The 6,091-nt window shown below is 49.3% G+C and overlaps 1 protein-coding gene across 1 annotated transcript in view; it reads right to left on the reverse strand.

Annotated features, from left to right (window-relative positions):
* LOC101991269 (apolipoprotein L3-like) overlaps positions 1-3,581 on the reverse strand; it is a 10,884-nt gene extending 7,303 nt beyond the window's left edge. The window contains exon 1 of the mRNA XM_005354262.2: positions 3,518-3,581. The gene's annotated coding sequence lies outside the window, so the exon portion shown is untranslated. The remainder of the gene's footprint in view (positions 1-3,517) is intronic.
* Between the last annotated feature and the right edge of the window lie 2,510 nt (positions 3,582-6,091).

Raw genomic sequence — 6,091 nt, forward strand, 5'->3', positions numbered from 1 at the left:
TCTTAGTGGGTAGAGCTGATGAAGCAGATCACAAGGTTGTATCAGCACAGATGCCCGAATGCTAACAATGATCACAATTCAATTGGAGATGTCAGAATCTTGCTGTATGCTAATATCAGCCTTACCAAGTTTGGTGGGTGGAGAGGGCTCAGCACAAAGGTGCCAGGTTACCATGATCACCCCACCCTCACCAGCATCCTAGAGAAGGAGGTTGGCTCAGACCAGCTGAATCAGACGTGGGGTTACCTGTATCAGAGACCAACTACACTGACTACCCTTGAAGCAGTCTCCCTTTCTCTAGAGACCTTAAAGGAGACAGGAATCTTCCATATGAACAAGTGACATGGTGGCTGGTGAAGTCATCTGAGCGACCATGACCGACAAAACTTCCAGGACTGCAAAGCACAGGGCCATGCTGATCGCCTATTCTGAGCCAGTCTGTTTCCCCAGAAGAGAAAAAAATCCTCGAACTCTCAGGTGTTTTGAAAATGTGGGTCTCACCTTTGAGTGCCTGAGATGGGTCATGACACTTCAAACACCACGACATTGTTGTCCTGTGGTGAAGGGAAGTGAGGAGACCCGTGTCTAGAGAGGCCAGCGAGCCAACATTACACAGGCTCAATGTGTCAGTGCAGGGGTCCATCTTGGCCCAACTTCAGCCATCTTGAGTCCAACCATCAAGAGCAACCATGAGAAACCTCAGCCTGCTCTCCCTCATTGCCCCCTTTTGCTGCAGTGCCATATAGGGCTTTGCAAGGGGTCCCAAGTGCTGTCAGTGCAGGAACCAAGCCTGACATTCGTGGTATTAGCTGAGACTAGAGCAGGCACATTCTAACTATCCTGCTTAGCACGTATAACCCCTTGGTTTCACTAGACTTGATCACTGCCATGATCTCTGTGGCAGCCCATTACCTATGTTGGGAACAACCAGGAGGGCCTTGCCCTTTTCTCCCCAGACTGTCTCTGGCATGGGCTCTTACAGAGGACACAACCCCAGCTCACCTTCCATTGGAAGCTGAGCACTTCCATTGGTTTGCTTTTCTGTCTGCATGAGCCGCTTACTGTCAGGAGCTAGAGGCCAGTGACACAGCACACGTAGCAGGCCACACTGACTTCACGAGCTGTAGACTTCTGAGAGTCTCCATCAATTTTGCTGACTCTCATCCAACTATACCCCTCTCATCCTCAATTTCAGATTTTTTATTTTAAATTTATTTATGTGTTTGATTTTTTTTAGACAGGCTCTCATGTCCTGGTTGTCCTCCAACTTTATGGGTCAATGAACCTGAACCTGACCTTAAACTTCTTATCCTCCTCCCCCACCCTCTAAATGCTAGGATTGCAAACATGCACCATGCTCAAGGATACAAAACAAAAACAGAATCCAACCACAGCTTGAGGAGTAGTGGACCATGAGCAAGCCATTTTTTTTTCTTGTTTGTTTAGTTTTGCTTTTTTTTTTTTTTTTTGAGACAGGGTTTCGCTGTAGTTTTAGAGCCTGTCCTGGAACTAGCTCTTGTAGACCAGCCTGGCCTTGAACTCACAGAGATCCACCCGCCTCTGCCTCTTGAGTACTGGGATTAAAGGTGTGCACCACCACTGCCCGGCTGAGCAAGCCATTTGGAACTTTCCTTCCTGGTGACACCCGGGGCCACCACCTTGGACCCAGTTCCCTCCAGCCTCTCCTATTCCTGCACTAATGTGTCCAGGTACTTGAGACGTAAGGCACCTTGGCAGAGTCACTTCCTTCCTTGCTTGTCTCTCCATTTCCTCTGTAGACTCACAGGGTCAGGTAACACAGCAGGCAAAGCATTGAAATCTGCTGTCTATCACTGACCTGCTGTGGGAACCACACTGCCTTTGGGGTTGATGGTTATAGAAGCTTCCAGAATTTTTGAGGACAATCAGCAAGACCTAGTTGTTAGATCACAGACCACTTATCTGTCTCCCACTTCCTCCCTCAATCCTCCTTCCTCTTTTCCTCTCTCCATCCCTCCTTTCCTTCCTCCCAGTCTCCAAGCTGTCTTTGAGAAATCAGACCGTGTCCCCATGCCTCTCTGGTCCCCACCTTCTATCGCGGTGCGCTCTATTACCAAAGGATGTGAGAGGAACTTGTGAACCAATGTTTTTCCTTATTTTTGTCATTCAGAGTCAATCAGACGCCTACTCTGAAATTGGCTTTGAGCTCTGGCCAGGTTCCCCAGTCCCTGGGGATACATTATAAAATTGAGGGAATTTTTATCTCACTCTCTCTTATTCTCTCTCTCTTCCCTCCCCGGCTTTATGTCCTTGTGCCTTGCTGTCCATGGTGGCTGTCTATCTTACTATTTAATTAGACTTTATTTCTCAATGGACCTCCTCTCCAGGTCCTAGAGTGAAGCTTCCTTTAAGGCTCTTCACATCACCTCTGAAGATCCTCTGTCCCCTGAGTGTTATTCTACCTTGAAGCCCAACCACATCCTGCCCACGGTGACTTTCTCTTCGAACAAAGCTCATGCTAGAGGTTGATTTCCTGCCAGCCCCTTTCCCAAAGGCAGCCTTTCTTACACCGGCTAATGTTTAATGTGCTTACATGGGATTACATCAGACCCCAAGTATCCAGCGGGCAGAGTCCGAGCACACATCCATGCGCAGGGTGACAGAAGCGGCTGGTAGCTGGCGGGTTTTAAGGCCAAAGGAGAAAAGGAATCAACTTTTCAGTCATTCTGCAGTAGTCAAGCAAACCCGAGTCCAGTGACACCAGGGAGCACTCCAAAAACTGGAAAGAGTGCTGCAGGGATGGGGACATGGGGGCCACTGGGCTTCCTGGAGCTAGGTCTGACTATACAATGCAGGCTTGTGTGTGTCCCAACCCCCACATGGACGTATGAGAGGCTCTGCCCTGTCCACTCATCACCTAATAGGTGAGCAGAGGCCAGGTGAAACCCAGAAGGTAAATTGCTGCCAGCCACCTGCTCAGCCCCGTCCCAGAATCCTGGCCAAGTCTCTCTTTTCTGAAGCCTCGGTTTCCTCACAAGGCCTGACTCAGAGTGTGGATTCAGAGAAAGATGGGTGCAAAAACCCTGGGGTCCTTGTGTCTCAAAAAGCAGTTCTTGTCCCCATTCTGCTTTGGTCACATCAGGCAGAGCCAGCTCTGCATGGCCAGGCCCCCAAACAGAGATGTGTGGTCCCCTATCCCCTATCTTGTTGCTTCCTCCCTTTCCCAGAGGAGGGACACTGAGAGCAGACTCTTCCCTGAGGTCTCCCGGTCACGTGTCAGGAACCTGGTGCACAGCTGAGTCCCATAGGTTCTATAGGCCCGTCTGAGGAGCCCCCTCATCCTATCTTGCACTTATGGTAGATGGAAAGGGGGAAGCAGCCCGACCCCACCCTGGCTGCAAAGGCAGCTTCATTGCTGCTGTGTCTGTGACCCGAGCGAGGCAGATGCCCCACATTGCTGAACTTATCATGATCCTCTTTCAGAGTGGCTGGGGGAGGGGGTATGCAGGCATGAGAACGTAAACATTCCCCAACTTACCAGCAATCTTCAACAGGATGAATTCAGATGGGGCTGGACAGTTCTTAGCTGTGTGGACACAGTGACCAGCTGTGCATCCAAGTGATTATCGAACGCGGCCTCCTGCTGATATACCCAAACCAGAAATCGAAAGAGAAAGCCCCACTTGGCAAGGAACTGACAAACACACGGAACTTGTGATTTGCTGGATGTTACCCTCATCCCATGCCCCCAGCTGACCCACTCAAAGGAGTGACCTTAGTCCTAGGTTCTTAGCTGAGCCATTTTTAATGGGGGGGTGGTGTCTCTGTGGTATGGAGGGAAAAGACCTGGCACCACAGACTCGGGGACTATCCACAGATCATCCCCTGTACCTCCTGGGTTCTGTTCACCTCCTCCATCCCCCACCCACATCCTCAGCACCACCCCCACCTCCTGGGTTCTGTTGATGCTGACCTTGGTGCTGCGATGGCCTGCGCAGCATCTGGTCATCTGCTTTTGTGGGTTCTCCTCCCAGGAACTCCTGCTCTGAAGCACTCAGTATCACATCCTCTCAGGGCAACAGGCCCCCAAACCTTAGTAGGCCCCCAGACCTTAGCACAGCTGACTCCATGATGGAAGCACCATTCAGATCACAAACCCAGCACATAGACAGCATCACCTGACATAAGGAAAACTAAATTCTAACCCATCAAAGTCCATGGTTCTCCTAGAAGTCTCTAAATGGGCTAACCTTGCATTGTAGCTTCTGGAGTCTGCTCCTGGCTGACTGTTCTGGTTAACTGAAGTATGTCATGCCGGAATATGGCTTTTGTGCTTAAAAGTCACCCTGAGAAAGGCTCAATGCTACACAGGTATTTGGAACACAGCTCTAGTTACCAGCAGACTAACAACTATTTTCTATTGGCTCAAGCCCGTGTCTGAGTAGCCTTCTCTGGTGGATCCCCAGGAAACTTTTGGAGATTCCTAGAGACATCAGGGGTCTCAGATCCTCTCAGAGCGGATGAGAGTGCAGTGGTCAATGACCTCCAAGGGGATGGGAAGTCTGAGTTGTCCCAGGTCCCCAGGACTCCCTTTCATCACTTCCTGTCGAATGCTCTTGAGGGATCTGACACCTCCACTGGGAAAGGAAACACATTAGAATGTCACCTGTGCTGTCACCTCTGGAGGTAAGTCTGGTTAAGATGTCTTCTGTATAGGTCACAAAGAGAGGCTGGACATGGTCACTGGTGGGTGTCCAGTATCTGTGTAAACCATCACCAGACTCCCCTGCTGTATGAATGTGTGGGGTCACCCCTGGTGTCTCTACTGTGTGTCTCTCTGTGTGTTTCTGTCAGTTCTATGTCCCTGTATTGACCTGACCAGTGACGTTCTCTGGTGTGAGATACCTCCTTCTCCCTCTTATGACCTGTGCCCTCTTGTTGGGGACCTGAATTCTTTTGGTTCTGCACACAGAGAAACCCAAAAACCTCTGCCTGTCCCACTGACAGAGTACTCATTGGCTTTTTTTTTTTTTTGCTGGACTCCCACTCATGGTTGAAGTCAGTCTCTATGAAGTGGTGGGGTGGAGCTGGGCCTCTTATGCAGGTGGTGGGGGAGAGGGCTGAAATCTATGCAGAATTTATAAACAAAACGGGGCCATGATCCTCTTTCAGAGTGGCTCTGGGGGTATGCAGGCGTGAGAGCTTAGCTATTCCCCAACTTACCTGGAATCTCAACAGGATGAATTCAGATGGGACTGGACAGTCCTTAGCTGTGTGGACACGGTGACCAGCTGTGCATCCAAGTGATTAAGGAACACAGCCTCCAGAAAGTGAAAGAGAAAGCCCCACTTGGCAAGGACCTGAAAGAACACAGGAAACTTGTGGTGTTCTGGATGTTATCCTCTTCCCAAGCTCCCTGCTGACTCAAAGGAGTGACCTTAGACTTTTCATTCTAGGTTCTTGGTTGAGCCCGTTTCAAATAGGGGTTGTTGTGATCTGGAGGGAAAAGACCTGCTATCTCGGACTTGGGGACCCTCCACAGATCAACCCTGTAGCTCTTAGGCTGACATCTAAGCAGAATGTGCACACGGAGGAGAAATAGTGTCCCAGACACACTCTTGCTCTGCTCCCACCCCTTTCTCTATGCAACCCCCAGAAATGGGAAAAGTTCCCTGAGCAAAAGAGGAAGTTCCACTCCTTCCTCTTTTATTATTTATGTGTCCTTTTCATAAAGCAATCTGTGCAATGGGAAAACTCAAAACCTAGCATTCTCTGAAAATTAGAGCCCCCCCCCAAGACCTTGTTAGGGTGGGGATTAGTGCAGAACAATTCTTTCTGGACAGAATGGATTTTCTCTTCTGTGCAACACTGACCAAAGGGACTTTGAATACTTTTTGCTGGGTCCTTTTTAGAAGGATGAGTGACAGCTGCTGAAAAGATTTCCTTTGTCACCCAGTTGGCCCCAGCTATTAGAAAATGTTTTCAAATTAGAAAAATGTAAAGGTTTAAATGAGTCCCAGTTGCTGGAGGTAACTCAAAGGTGTTTAATAAAAGAGAACAGATTGAGAGAGGACACCTTATATATAAACTGAGAGCCACTGTCACCTTCTCT

The sequence above is a fragment of the Microtus ochrogaster genome, chromosome 15, assembly GCF_000317375.1.
Source record: "Microtus ochrogaster isolate Prairie Vole_2 chromosome 15, MicOch1.0, whole genome shotgun sequence".
NCBI classification, from domain to species: Eukaryota; Metazoa; Chordata; class Mammalia; order Rodentia; family Cricetidae; genus Microtus; species Microtus ochrogaster.